We start from the raw sequence: 13,159 nt of genomic DNA, 5'->3' as shown, positions 1-13,159 counted from the left end.
AGGCCAGCATTCAGACCCTATTTGTGTGCATATTGTTATAGTTTTGCCACAGTAAAACATTGCATTTTACTAAAAATTAACAGTACATCTAATTCTCCTCTTGGATTCAACACTGACACAAATATTGAACGTCAAAGTTAAGTTATGTTGATGAAACACAAATGCACTAAAGTGATTCCTGAAATATGAAAAGTAATGTTATTTGAATCTTATTAAACACATTATCAAAATAACTGTTAATTGATACTGTAGGAAAAGTGCCAAATATCTGCAAAGATATGAGCTTGTGATTTTATTAATTAAATCATAATTTGAAATACAAATGATATCCATTGTGGATAACTCTTAACAAGTGATGCTACAAGTATCACTTAAAGTGCCAACGTCTATAACAACATGAGCTTATAATTTTAATTATTAAAAGCCATGTGGGTGACTCTGAAAAAGAGATGAAAAGCTTATGTACAGTATGAATTCAAAAGCTCTTCGTAATTTACAAATAAATTAATGGTTAATCACAAATTTGGGGAAGACAGGAGATATTCAAATTCAAACCTTAAAAATGGTTACACTATTGTATTTATTTACTTCTATAACTGAAACTAACCAACTGTTGTTTTGTGTGTTTTTAATCATTTAGATTCAAATGTTTTCTCAGTTTGCACTCTTAAAAATAAAAGTTCAAAAATAACACTTTACTGGGTTGTGTGGTTCTTCAAGGAACCATCGCTTGTGTCACTTCATGAAGGGCTCTTTGCATATGAAACTGGTTCTTTGGGCTTTGTAAAGGTTCCTAATATGTGGAAAATAAAGAAATCTTCAATGTACAGTGGGCTAAATAGCAGGATGAAGCAGACCCTGAAAGCGTGAACTTAGCCTACTGTATGTAACTGTGTATAACAAGGGTCTTTGGAAATTCCTTTTAGAGTGAAGAGCCTAGTGGTATTTTATAAATCTGCTACTATCAATTCTTGAGAAGGATCTCTCTGGAACCTTCGTGGGTATTGTTCTATAGGGAACCAAAAATAATTACCCGATAGTATCGCTCTGAAGAACTGTTCTGGCACCTTTATTGTTCAGAGTGTATACACAGGTGCTGTTTTTTGGGACCAGCATCTACAAAATGAATGGAATGATCAGTTAATTATTTTTTATTTTACACAGAATCCAACCGTAAGTGCTTTGCAATGCAAAAGTGTATTACAAAGAACTTGGAGAAAAAAAAAATTAAGTATATTGTAATGGACAGTTTGGGTCATAGAAAGGTTAGACCGAGCTTTACAGTAATTTTATGCTATCAGTGTGAAGTTGGTGCTTTCTCTCATGCACTTTGTCAATTCAATATTGTTCCAGGCGCACAGCTTTTCTACACATATCCTGAAGACCCTTCCCTTTGGTTAAATGGTGAGTCTAAATTAGTCCAGGATGCCATGTGAGAGACTTGTGCTTCTTCCAGTGTTGTATTCACTTTGCATCCATTTATTTCTGCACCACTGAACAATACATATTCAACACAGATTGTCCTTATTCTTAGAGATATATTAAACAACATGATTTCCTTATAGTCCATCCTGTGGTGCGTTTAAAAGGGTTATTTGATTTCAGGCTTTGCTTATAATGTATCTGATTTTTGCTTATACTGTAAACACCACCTTTGCAAATTCTTTATTTGGTTTTATTATAGGGCTTGCAAATATCCAATGCAGTATTCATTCTCTTTCTGCAGTATGTTCACAATACATGCAGATCACATGCTAGTAAAATAACCAGTTAAAATCAAAGATTATTTAACCCATAATTCACCAGAAACAGGTCATTATAAAGCCGGTGCTGCTATATGGAGTGAGTTTGTGTGCTATTGGTAACACAAGAGTGACGTCCATGAAGCCACAGTGTATGTTCTGATGTAGCCTTGTTTCATATTTCTGTACACTCCATATCAAGAACTGGCCACACTGCTTTACTAAACAAATGTGTGTCATTTGTGACTGAAGAGCTTCAAGCAGTTGCCATCTCCTCAGTCATTGTCAGTATGATTTGATTCTTGTTACAAACAAATAATATGGAGCCAGGACTCTTCATCATATGTGATTCTACTTACAAAATGTAATGTTTTGCTCATCTTCACAGTTTCATGGTCCATTAGTTCTTTATAAGAAATGGTAACAGAAAATTAAAAGAAAAAATATGGTGGTTTAAATGGATCATCTTAATTTGCATATGTGAAATCTTTTCACTGACTATAAAGTAAGCCATGGTACACTTCTGGAAGCAAATTCATGTGTGCCCAGCAATTTGTGTCTTCTTCTTCTTTTGGCTACACCTGTTAGGGGCTGCCACAGCATATCATCTTTATCCATATCTTCATGTCCTCTGCATCTTGCTCCTGATCTACAAATAAAGATACATAATTAATATGTATTTGAGAATATCATTCTTAATTTTGCAGTGGATGATTCTTGATTGATAAGTGCCACTTGACACTAAACTGGGCATATCTAGCAGAAACTATACAATTAAGAGAATCTGACAGCTGGATCTCAATAAAGTTCTGTTTTTGACAGATATGGTAATTTGGTGAAAATGTGTAGAAAGTCTGCTTCTGGTGGTACAAATATGTACAATTACACAGTTGGTTTCTGGAGGTAGAAAACCTTCCTTATGATGACAATGTGGTGGTCTTAGTGGATTTATCATTGTCCACAAGGTGACAATGTACAGAAATTATTAAACAGTGTAATAAGATCTTGGGTTGATAGAGAATCCTGTGGGGAGTAAAAGACAAAACACATGTGATGAAGTTGCACCAGGTGCTTGTGAGGACATATCTGAGACCCATGTGTGTAGGCTTAGTTTCTGTATTATACAAATGGCATAACTGTACTAAGAAAAGCTCAAAGAACAGATACCTAGATAGATAGATAGATAGATAGATAGATAGATAGATAGATAGATAGATAGATAGATAGATAGATAGATAGATTTGTCCCCTAGGGGAAATTGACTTTATATAGAAGGTCTTTGAATAAATATATGCATAAACAGACAGATACATTTATATACATATACAATATGGTCTGGACACACCCAAGAATGACTAAAAAAAGAAGAATTTTCTTTAAAAAAGGGAAAACTTCTGACTTGTCAGTCCAGGTCCCAGTGAGGCACTATACAGGCTTATTACTGCTGGTATAAAGAAGCCCCCATAGGTGTTTCTTGACACACTTCTGCTGACTGATTTGTTGTCTGAAAGTCCTCAGTGTCAGTGTGTCAGAGAGAGGATGTGCAGCATTGTTTATGAAGGCACACAGTTTTGTTTTAATTCTCTCCTTTGGTATTACCTCCTGGGGTCCAGAGTGCTTCCCATTACTGAGCCTACCCCTTTAATTAGATTGTTGATTCGGTGGACCTCTCCTGAATTGATGTTACCAACCCAGTACACTAAATTGTAGAAAATTGCACTAGCCATCACAGAGTTGTAAATGTACGTTCATGGACACCAAGTAAAATTGTGTGGAAAAAAAGACATTAATCTATTTTAATCCAAGGATTGAATGGTGACTTGCTATACATTTCTTAAGGGGAATTTTTAGTGTGTATAGAAGTTATATTAAAAATGCATTCTTAAACAAGAATACATTTTGTAAAATTGAAATTCCTTTAATCTAAGCACTTTTCAATACAATTTTCTTCACTCAGAAATAGAAGTGTAGCTGAAAGCAGCACCTTGGACCAAATATTAACTGAGAAATAGTGAAGAGGAAATCACTAAATGGGTTGTACAGACTGGCTGATTCGTTATTTTGTTATATAAATTAATTATATGCTCACAATAATAAATCGTCCCAATTCCAAAAAAGAAGAAGTTTCACATTTCCATGTCTGCATGTGCAGCAGACACAACGACGCCTTATTATATGTTAAAAATGAGAAGACTCTGTTAATCCTAATTAAAGATGTCCTCCTCTCCCGCAGACTTCTACAACTATTGCGCTTATCTGTTCCCGTCGGGGCAAAAAAGGTCGTCGGCGTTATAAAAAAAAGACTTGTCCTTTAAACCGAATCTGTGTAGGATGGAAATTCGAGTCATTTATCTAACACTTTAACAATACAAAACAATCCAAGTAAATAAGAGAATGTTAGCTTATTTTATGAGTCGAAGATAATCTGTTCACTGCAAAAACGAACGACGTCTTAAGGCTCTCCGGCACAAAGAGTACAAAAAGTCAAATACACAAACAAGGTCTAATTAACCAATTCTGCACCCACTTCACTCCATTGAACGAAATCCAAATAAACGCGTGTCCATTGTCCTTTGAAACACAATCTGCTTTGTCGCTTTCGGCCGATACAGAGATAACGGCACACATTGGCTTAAGAATGTGCAGCTATAAAACTTACATTCAAGAAAAAAAAACTTATTATAGGATACTCAATAAATAAAAATTTAGTGCATTACACAGAAAAGGAAGAGAGTCTTTTACAGGTCTAGAACAAACTAATATAATAATGTGTGAACGGCATAGCGGACTTGAAGGACTTGACAGGATGATTCATCATTTTTGCTCTCTTTTTGCGGTCATTTTCATTTTTCCAACGTTAATATGCAGAGACATATGACATTATGAGTCAAACAACACTGTTTAGAAAGTACAGAAAATTAATTCTAAATCCAGGAACCCCTAGGAAAAAATAAGTAAACTATCGATTTTCAAACACATAGGTCTGTGGACATTCAATGGAAAACTGGCGGAGAACTCTTTACGCTGCCTAAAGTGGAAACCCAGCATCTTTCACGGCTGTTTAAAACTACAAAAATCAGGGGAAATAAAATACATTCTGGCTTGGATAACAAAGAGCTGCCACTGTCAATAACAGGCTTGTAGGTGGCAGTAGGATGAGGTCAGACCTGCTTCATAAAGTCTGGTTCAACTTATGCCATCATTAAATGATAATATGAGCAAATAAAGCTTGATTAATATTTTTCAGTACAATTCAGTACAATTACCAGCCTGTGCCGTGACTGTAAACATAATAAAAAGAAAACAGTTGCACTGAATGGATTTTCACCTAACTCTGGACTGTTTCCAATAAAATTATTAATTTCTCTCTCTGACACAGAGGTCTGTGATACGATGGCATATGTGTAGGTAGAAAATGAGTCACGTATCTTAAAATAGTTTTTTATTCCTAAACTTTCGACAACCTACCAGCTGTTGTCATCAGAGGAAAATGATTAGACATACAGGAATCAAAGGCAATATATAGCAAATTGGATTAATAAGGTGAAGTCCAGAGGGTGTTTGTCATAAAGTCATTTTAGTCAAATGGCCATCCTAAGACATTTATTATATATGGCACTTGCGCATATGAATTGTCACAACAGAAGTGTTGTGAACCCAACAGGGGCACTTACACTGTAGTATTTGTGTGATTCAGAATGCCCCAGCGTAGTGATGGGGACACTGTGCTGTGAAAATGGGTGAGACATAAAACAGGTCTTGACTCTCTGCAATCATTAAAAGATTTCTGGGCATCCTTTGTGAAGAGTTGGGTGTATTCCGATGTCCAGGCTAAACTGCCCACCATAGTCTGTAGTCATTCTGGCTCCCTAATCAACTGTCCCTAATTGGCTAACTATCTATCTCACCACTTCGCCACCTAATAGCTCAGGTGTGGTGCAGTGTAATGGCGCAAAATGGCTGCCATCACATCATCCAGGTGGATGCCACATATTGGTGGTGGTTGAAGTGACTCCCCTCTCAATATGTACTTTGAGTGGTGAGAAAAATGCTATGTAAATATAAAGTATTATTATGATTATGATGATAATAATAATAATAATATAAAAATAATTAGAGAGCTTGGGCACTTGTTTTGTTTTATTTTTATTTATTTTTTTCTGGAGCTGGCCAGTTTCTGTTAGTTTACTTGATATTTTTGTGTGATATTTGTGTTTATTGGGTTGTTCTCATAACTTTGCTTCATTTTTTGAGTCTGCACAATACTTCCTGAGTTTGGAGTCCCCCAATATTGACTACAATGATCAGAAAATGAGGTTTTAGTCAATCAGTACATATACTGTATATTATAATGAAAAAACATATAATTTTACACATACAAACAAAAAAAGAAAAAAACAGAATTATTATATTTTATATTAAATTGTGAATAGTGCTGGTGAAATATGACCATATTTTTTATATTTATTTTAAAATCTCATCTAATTCCTAAAGGTCCTTTCATTGGCTGTCTACTGTGGCATTTCAAGGGATCTCATTGGAGGTCAGTAGTAGTATCTTCAATGTACTTTGTTTTTCATTCACCTTTGATGAACATGTAATAAAATTAATATTTTTCATATTAGTCCTACTTGTCATGGCACACGGTGGTGCAAAAATAGCTTTGAGGGATTATGTATGCTTTTTTCAGTGTCAGTGTTCAGATTATCTTGTAAAATGGAGGAACAATTATACCCATTATCCAGTCCTCAATCTTGCTGTGTTAGCTGAGATGTTGTGAAACTGTTGACATTTTACCTTCAGCATATCAAGCAATGGAAGAGAAACATGCACTCTACAGGGTGAAAGAATCAGTCTTTGTTTACTTTCTTTTTTAAAAGCAGCAACATCACAAGATGGCCTTTTAATCACCTCCACCCCCCACCCCCCATCAAAATCCCACTGTCATTTCTCATGTCATATTTGCCTAGCATGTTCTATAACAACCTCTAAAAGGTAATATAATTTTCAGCAAAAACTAGTATTTTTATACTTTTTCTTACAAAACTTAAAAATACTGTCCCTTTAACAACACTTTATTGGCTTGTGTGGTTTCCATTGCTTCAGAAAGAATCATTTTATTCAGAAAGGCTTTCTTGCATATTAAATTGGTTAATTGAGCTTTGAAAAGGTCTCTAGTGTGTGGACAAAAAATCAATCTTCCATGTAGAGATGACTTCCTAGCAGGATACTGACAAATAATAAAAAAAATGAAACTAAACCTGCATTATTGTATACAGCCAGGGTCATTTTAAAAGCAGGACTCCATCGACATCACCAATTCATGGTCATTTATGGAGCTGGTTACAGGTCTAAATAAGTTACAGTTAATGAAGATGGTTCTTTTGGGAACCAAAAATGCTTTCCTTATGGCAATGCTATGAAGAACAAATTTGGGACCTTTGTTTTTTTTTTTTTAAAGTGAAGTTATGCAAACTTATTAAGCAGCATCCTACATTGCAAGACCCAACTGTACTTTCAGCTTATTTCATATACACTTTGCTCTTTTTGACTTAAAGACAAATTCTTCTTAATTTCTATTTGTTTAGAACAAAATAGTTAAGATGTTATGTATATGCAATCCACAGAAGAACATTGTACCTGCAGCAAAATAACAAATCATCTAGTTATTTATTAAGCAGGTGTGCTGCCTTTGGTGCGGCTATAATTAATACAGTGGTCAGTTCTTGGTTTACTCTTGGTAACATTCAAGTTAGTGGCAGATTACTCTTTATTTTTAAGTATGTTGCTTAAGATTTCATACTTCCATTACATTCAGATAATGTTAGTCCATACTTTTCAGTTCTAGTTTACAAAATTTTATACAACAGGGTTCTGGCAGGCATCACTTATTTTTTGTTTATCCCCTCAAGGTGCATTAAGGAGAGACTCAATACTACCTGACATTTGAAAGAAAAATTTGGAAAAGGCTAACTTTTCCAGGAACTGATGCATTTGGAACTCTTGTGAGGATCTGCTCTCTTTTTTTTTTGCAAGTTTAGTTAGATGAGAAAAAAAGAAATTTCAATAATAAGGCCATAGGGGTTAAAATATCAAAGTAAATACGCTAACAACAAAAAATGACAAGGGAGTGAGCTAAAACATGAGAAGCAACAAATGAGTAAATGATGCAAATTATGCATAATTTAAGTTTTGACGTACTCATAATGCATATATATTTTTATCTGTTTCAGTATATTTTACTGTATATTTTTCAGTATATTCAACTGTGTAATGCCTTATTAATATTTTTGTGACAGAAAAAATATTGGTATGCCAGTAAGGGAACTGAATTTGATTTAGCTAAAAGAAAGAAAGAAAGTAAATTACATCTACAACAAAATGTACATTTCAAGTAAGAGAAATAAGTACATTTTTCTGAAATTTACAAAGTGCCTCATTATTACAACATCCTTTAAAAATATAGAAATATTGAAAGTCATTTCACTGAATTTATATGCCACTCATTTTCTGACTTCTGGCAAAAATACTTTGAGTAAATTAAATTGGTTAATTAATTAGACTTTCATTTTCTGAGATTTATAAATAGCCAACTTCATTGGTATAGTCAGAAACAAAAAGCAATTTTACATACAGGTTAATTAGGCTTTGCTCCAGAAACACCATCAATAAATACACAGCTGATAAAAGACAAGTTAGTAACAGTAAAATCACAGTTAAGAACATATAAAAAGGTCACATTTTAAGAGAAAACAAATAATAGTGAGAGATTAGAATATTAGAACAATCTAGACAAGGAAAGGCCATTCACCCTAACAAAGCTCACCAGTCCTGTCCACTGAATTTCTCCAAAATAACATGAAGTCGAGTTTTGAAATTCCCTAAAGTCCTGCTGTCTACCACACTTCTTGCTAACTTATTCCAAGTTTTTCTGGTTTTCTGTGTAAAGAAAAACTTCCTAATGTTTGTGCAAAATTTACCCTTAACAAGTTTCCAGCTGTGTTCCCGTGTTCTTGATGAACTCATTTTAAACTAACAGTCTTCATCCACTGTACTAATTTCCTTCAAAATTTTAAACACTTCAACCATGCCCCCTCTTAATCTCCTATATATTAAACTGAAAGGCTGAGCTCTTTTATTTCCTCATAAGTCATCCTCTGTATCCCTGGAATCAGCTTAGTCATTCTTCTCTGGACTACTTCCAGCACTGCCATTTCCTTTTAGTAGCCTGGAGACCAAAACTACGTACACACAGTATTCCAGACACTCTCCCTCTCTCTCTATCCATTTCTCTCTCCCCCACCCCACCACACACGATGAACATTTGTCTGTAACTGAGACATCAGTGAGTGAGATGCAGGCAATAACAGTAACAATGACATGCATGCAGCACATGCCAGTGCAAATTGTCAGTGCTCTTTTTCAGTGATGGATAAGTACACTCTCTGCCAAGCCAGTGCTGATATCTCTTCTCAGAGGGGGGCTCTGGTGTCTTCAACTTGTGACCTACTATCTTACTCCACTATAGAAGGAAATTTCTTAGTCTGCATACTATGCATTGCTTTACTGTGCTCCATTTGCAAAACAGCATGTACAGCACATACACGAAAAGCATCACTTGATTCTATTATATTGCTGTTTACAAGGAAGTGTGCCAAAATGATTTTTATATTAGCTGGCATGTTGGCATAAATATCCTGCAGAAGGTGACCTTTCTGAAATGCTATAGTGGTAACACCTCCACTATTTTCTCAGGCCCAATTTCTACTACGTTTTCTTTAAAAACACTCACTTTTAGTCTTTATTATTCACATTTCCTCCACACTATCCCAGTGTTCTCAACTTCAAATAAAGACATTTTAAAATTCTCCTCAGTGTTGAAAATTTCTTAAAATGTCGGCACAATGTTGCAACGAGGGCTGGTGGAGGCGCAGTTTTTCTAAAATAGTGATTCTAATTGCACTCTGATTTGTTTGTGCTTATTATGTGGTATTTCCCTGATTGGATTCTGCTGATTATAACATTTAATTCCCTGACTGGTTACCCTTCACGAAAGAAAGCATATTTCACCTTAGGTGGCCATAGAAGACTTGCGTTATGGAGTTTGTTGTGTTGCTTACCGGTGTGCATGTGCATGCATGTGCAAAAGGCAAATAATTTATCAGTTAGTACAGTTTTGAAATAAATCCTGTGGCTGGCTATGTTACCTCACCTTGAAGGAATTTTCTATTGATATGCACATGCCATTGAAATGTGCAATCCCAGTGTAGGCAGACATCTACACCACATGCACTCTTGGTTGTTTTAGTGTGGACGGAGATACTTTTACATCCATCCATCATCCAACTCGCTATATCCTAATTTCTTTTACATATGATATGAAAATGCTAGTATGGATGGAGATCATTTTGGTGTAAGAATGCTGTTCATAAACAAAAATGTAGTACTGTGGATATAGTGCTATGCTACAGTGTTTATCTAAATTAAGTAATGAATTTGAGTCATTCTTGATTTACAATGATTGAATCCAGATGGATTTTAGAACAAGGTATTTTGTCAAAAGAAACTGATAGAATTCTACTTAACAGACGGCTCAAAGAAATAAATGCCTTATTCTGAGTAGGCTGTTGTAAAAAATATGGAGGCCAGAAATAGACACATTTCTACTGTGCACCTAAAAAATGCACTGACAATAATTTGCACTTTTTACAAAAAGACAAACAACCAGTGGGCTTCAGGACGGGGATGTCTGGTTACACAAATGTTTTTGATAAGGACATAATTCAAAATAATTTTTTCATTGCATACAGTACATCAATTAGTCCTTGTCATCCATCAGCCATGGACAACTTACTTCAGCCTTTACTTCCATTCCATAAATAAAGTTAATAATTCACTCAAAACAGAAAGTAAGGTTACTTATGGTTTGGGTCATATTTGCTAATAAAACAAATAGACTATATTAAATTATCTTATGTATTACATTTTCAATACTGTATTAATGTAGCTCAGGGTTAGTAGTAATAAGGTGACTTTTACAAAGCTGTATTTAATATGTGTTAAATAAAGCTGATGCTCAAATTGGAAACAAATAAATAAACATCCACTGAAGAAAATGAAACATACCTTTTTATACTGTAATCATAGCCTGATGCACCATTGTCATACCTTTGCTTGAATATACACTAACCATATTAGTCTTGTTTTTGTAACACTCACCAGGTGCCATTACAGTGTTATTTGGCAACACCTTTTTTCAAGGTGGTTTACACTTCAGATATAATTGGTTACAGTTCTTTTGATTTCCCAATTGGAGCACAGGTAGGTGAAGTGATTTTCCTCATGGTGGCATAGTGTCTGTAATGGGATTTGAGCCAACACCCTCAGGGCCTGAAATCCAAAGCCTTAACCAAAACGTCACACTGCCAGCTGTCAGTTGATCCTCTGGTAGTGCTCAGTGGTCATGGTCCAAGTGGAGTTGGTGAACAATAAGAGGTACCTTCTTTGTATTTTAGTAAGAATCCAAAACAAGTGAGAGGCAACTGTAAATAACTGGATTCAGTAAATCAAGAAGAAGAAATACATTTACAACGGGAAAATTAAACTCTAACCACCATCAAAAAATAGAAAACAGCAAAGGTATAAAATGCTGGATGCATATTGTGATTTGCACAGCAAGATTAAGCATTGGTGAATAGATACAGCTTGTCTAAACACCTAAATAACCAGAAAATAGTTTTGAGTAATACTCTGTTAGATGTGTGTAGTGTGATACATTGCTTAAAGACTGTGAAAAACTGAAGAAATTATATTTGACTTTAAGACTCAAAGATCCATATGTTTTCCACCTGTTGTTCTGGAGAAGATAGAAACAGGGAATGAATATAAATACTTAGATAATAATATAAATTGGAATGTTAACATAAAAACATCCATTCAATCAAAATGTATAAAAGCTTCAGAAAATGACTAAATACTTAGCCAAAATTTTTAGAGTTAATGTAGAAGATCTGGTAAATGTGTTTCAGAGGGCAGTGCTGAAAAAACTGGAAATCATCTGAGCTGATGATTCCTTACATGCAAGTAAAGCAAGGAGCATAGTCGCTTTAAAGACCCAGAAAAAGTGGCTCCAGAAATCCCTTTCTTCCCAGTGCCATATGGCTTTTTAAAATGGAATATCAATGATAATAAAAATTCTAGGAATGTGGAGTTTTCACATGTATTATGTTACTATTTCAGATAAAAATGTACATTCAAATTTTTAGAAGTAGCTATCAGAGTACTGTTATTTCAAATGATGAAAATACTGCAGAATTGTTAACCTCTATGTCTCTATATGTTTTTATTTTGGAAACAGCTGACAAGGTATTGTAAGTATATCTGGTTGCGATACCTGTCCATCCACTGGAGGCTTCCCTTCCAGGCAAAGAATATTCTTCTTTCTTGGCCAGAATGCCCATCCATCCACCTGGGGCCTCTGGTTTGGGCAAGGAACCTTCCCCTCTCATGTGTAGAATTCACACTACAACGTTGCTTACGGGCAGATACATAAAACTGTGTACACCAAGGTCCATGCACTTCCCCTGTATAAAACCCAATGAACTTGAGAACTAATGCACGTGCATGCCCCATCATGGCTCCTCCCATAATTTTACATATTTTAATATGCAAATCAACATAAATATTACCTTCCATTCAGTGTTTTGTTAAAAGACAATGGCAAAATCACATGGAAAAAAGAAGAATTTCAGCAAATGTGAAGTGGAAGCAAGGAAAATGTAATATTTGTTGGCTTAAGCAGTGGTATAAGCAAGGAAAGGAAGTTATGGAGTGATACAGCATGGCGGAGACACTCGAAAGTTCAAGTTCAGAAAGTCGCACATTTCCCGAAATTAAAAAGAAGCAGCCAGATATTAAAGTCAACATGACTTTGAAGCAATGTGAAAAAGTCGCAGCCCAGTGTCTTTTTATTCTGTTTCAGACAGTATTACAAAAGCTGACCCCCTTGTAATGCTCAGGCGGTGATGGTGCTGCTGTGCCAAGTACTTCTTTGGGTGCTGGTTGAACAAACATGTCTGCCACTGAAATCGCTGGGCAACCTTCAAGCTGTGTGCTGACGGACTGTTCTGGAGTCACAAAATGCAATAGCGGCTGCTGTAAAAGATGTGGCCAATGAACTAAGGAATATAAGGGCTGTATTATGTGATATTGACCACAATTTAAATGAATTGGTTAAACAATGCTACACCTGATCTGTTTTTACATTCTGCTAATTACATTCAATCAAAGCTGTAACACTGTCTGATTTGGCTGATCATTTTATAGGTCAGGGTCAGGTTCATCATAACACATCTTTTCAGGGATAGTTAAGCAGGACGCTACATGCCTGCATAATGCGACACACTTTCTGTGGACTA

Source organism: Polypterus senegalus, chromosome 1 (genome assembly GCF_016835505.1).
Source record: "Polypterus senegalus isolate Bchr_013 chromosome 1, ASM1683550v1, whole genome shotgun sequence".
NCBI lineage: Eukaryota > Metazoa > Chordata > Cladistia > Polypteriformes > Polypteridae > Polypterus > Polypterus senegalus.
This window is presented reverse-complemented; position numbering follows the sequence as displayed.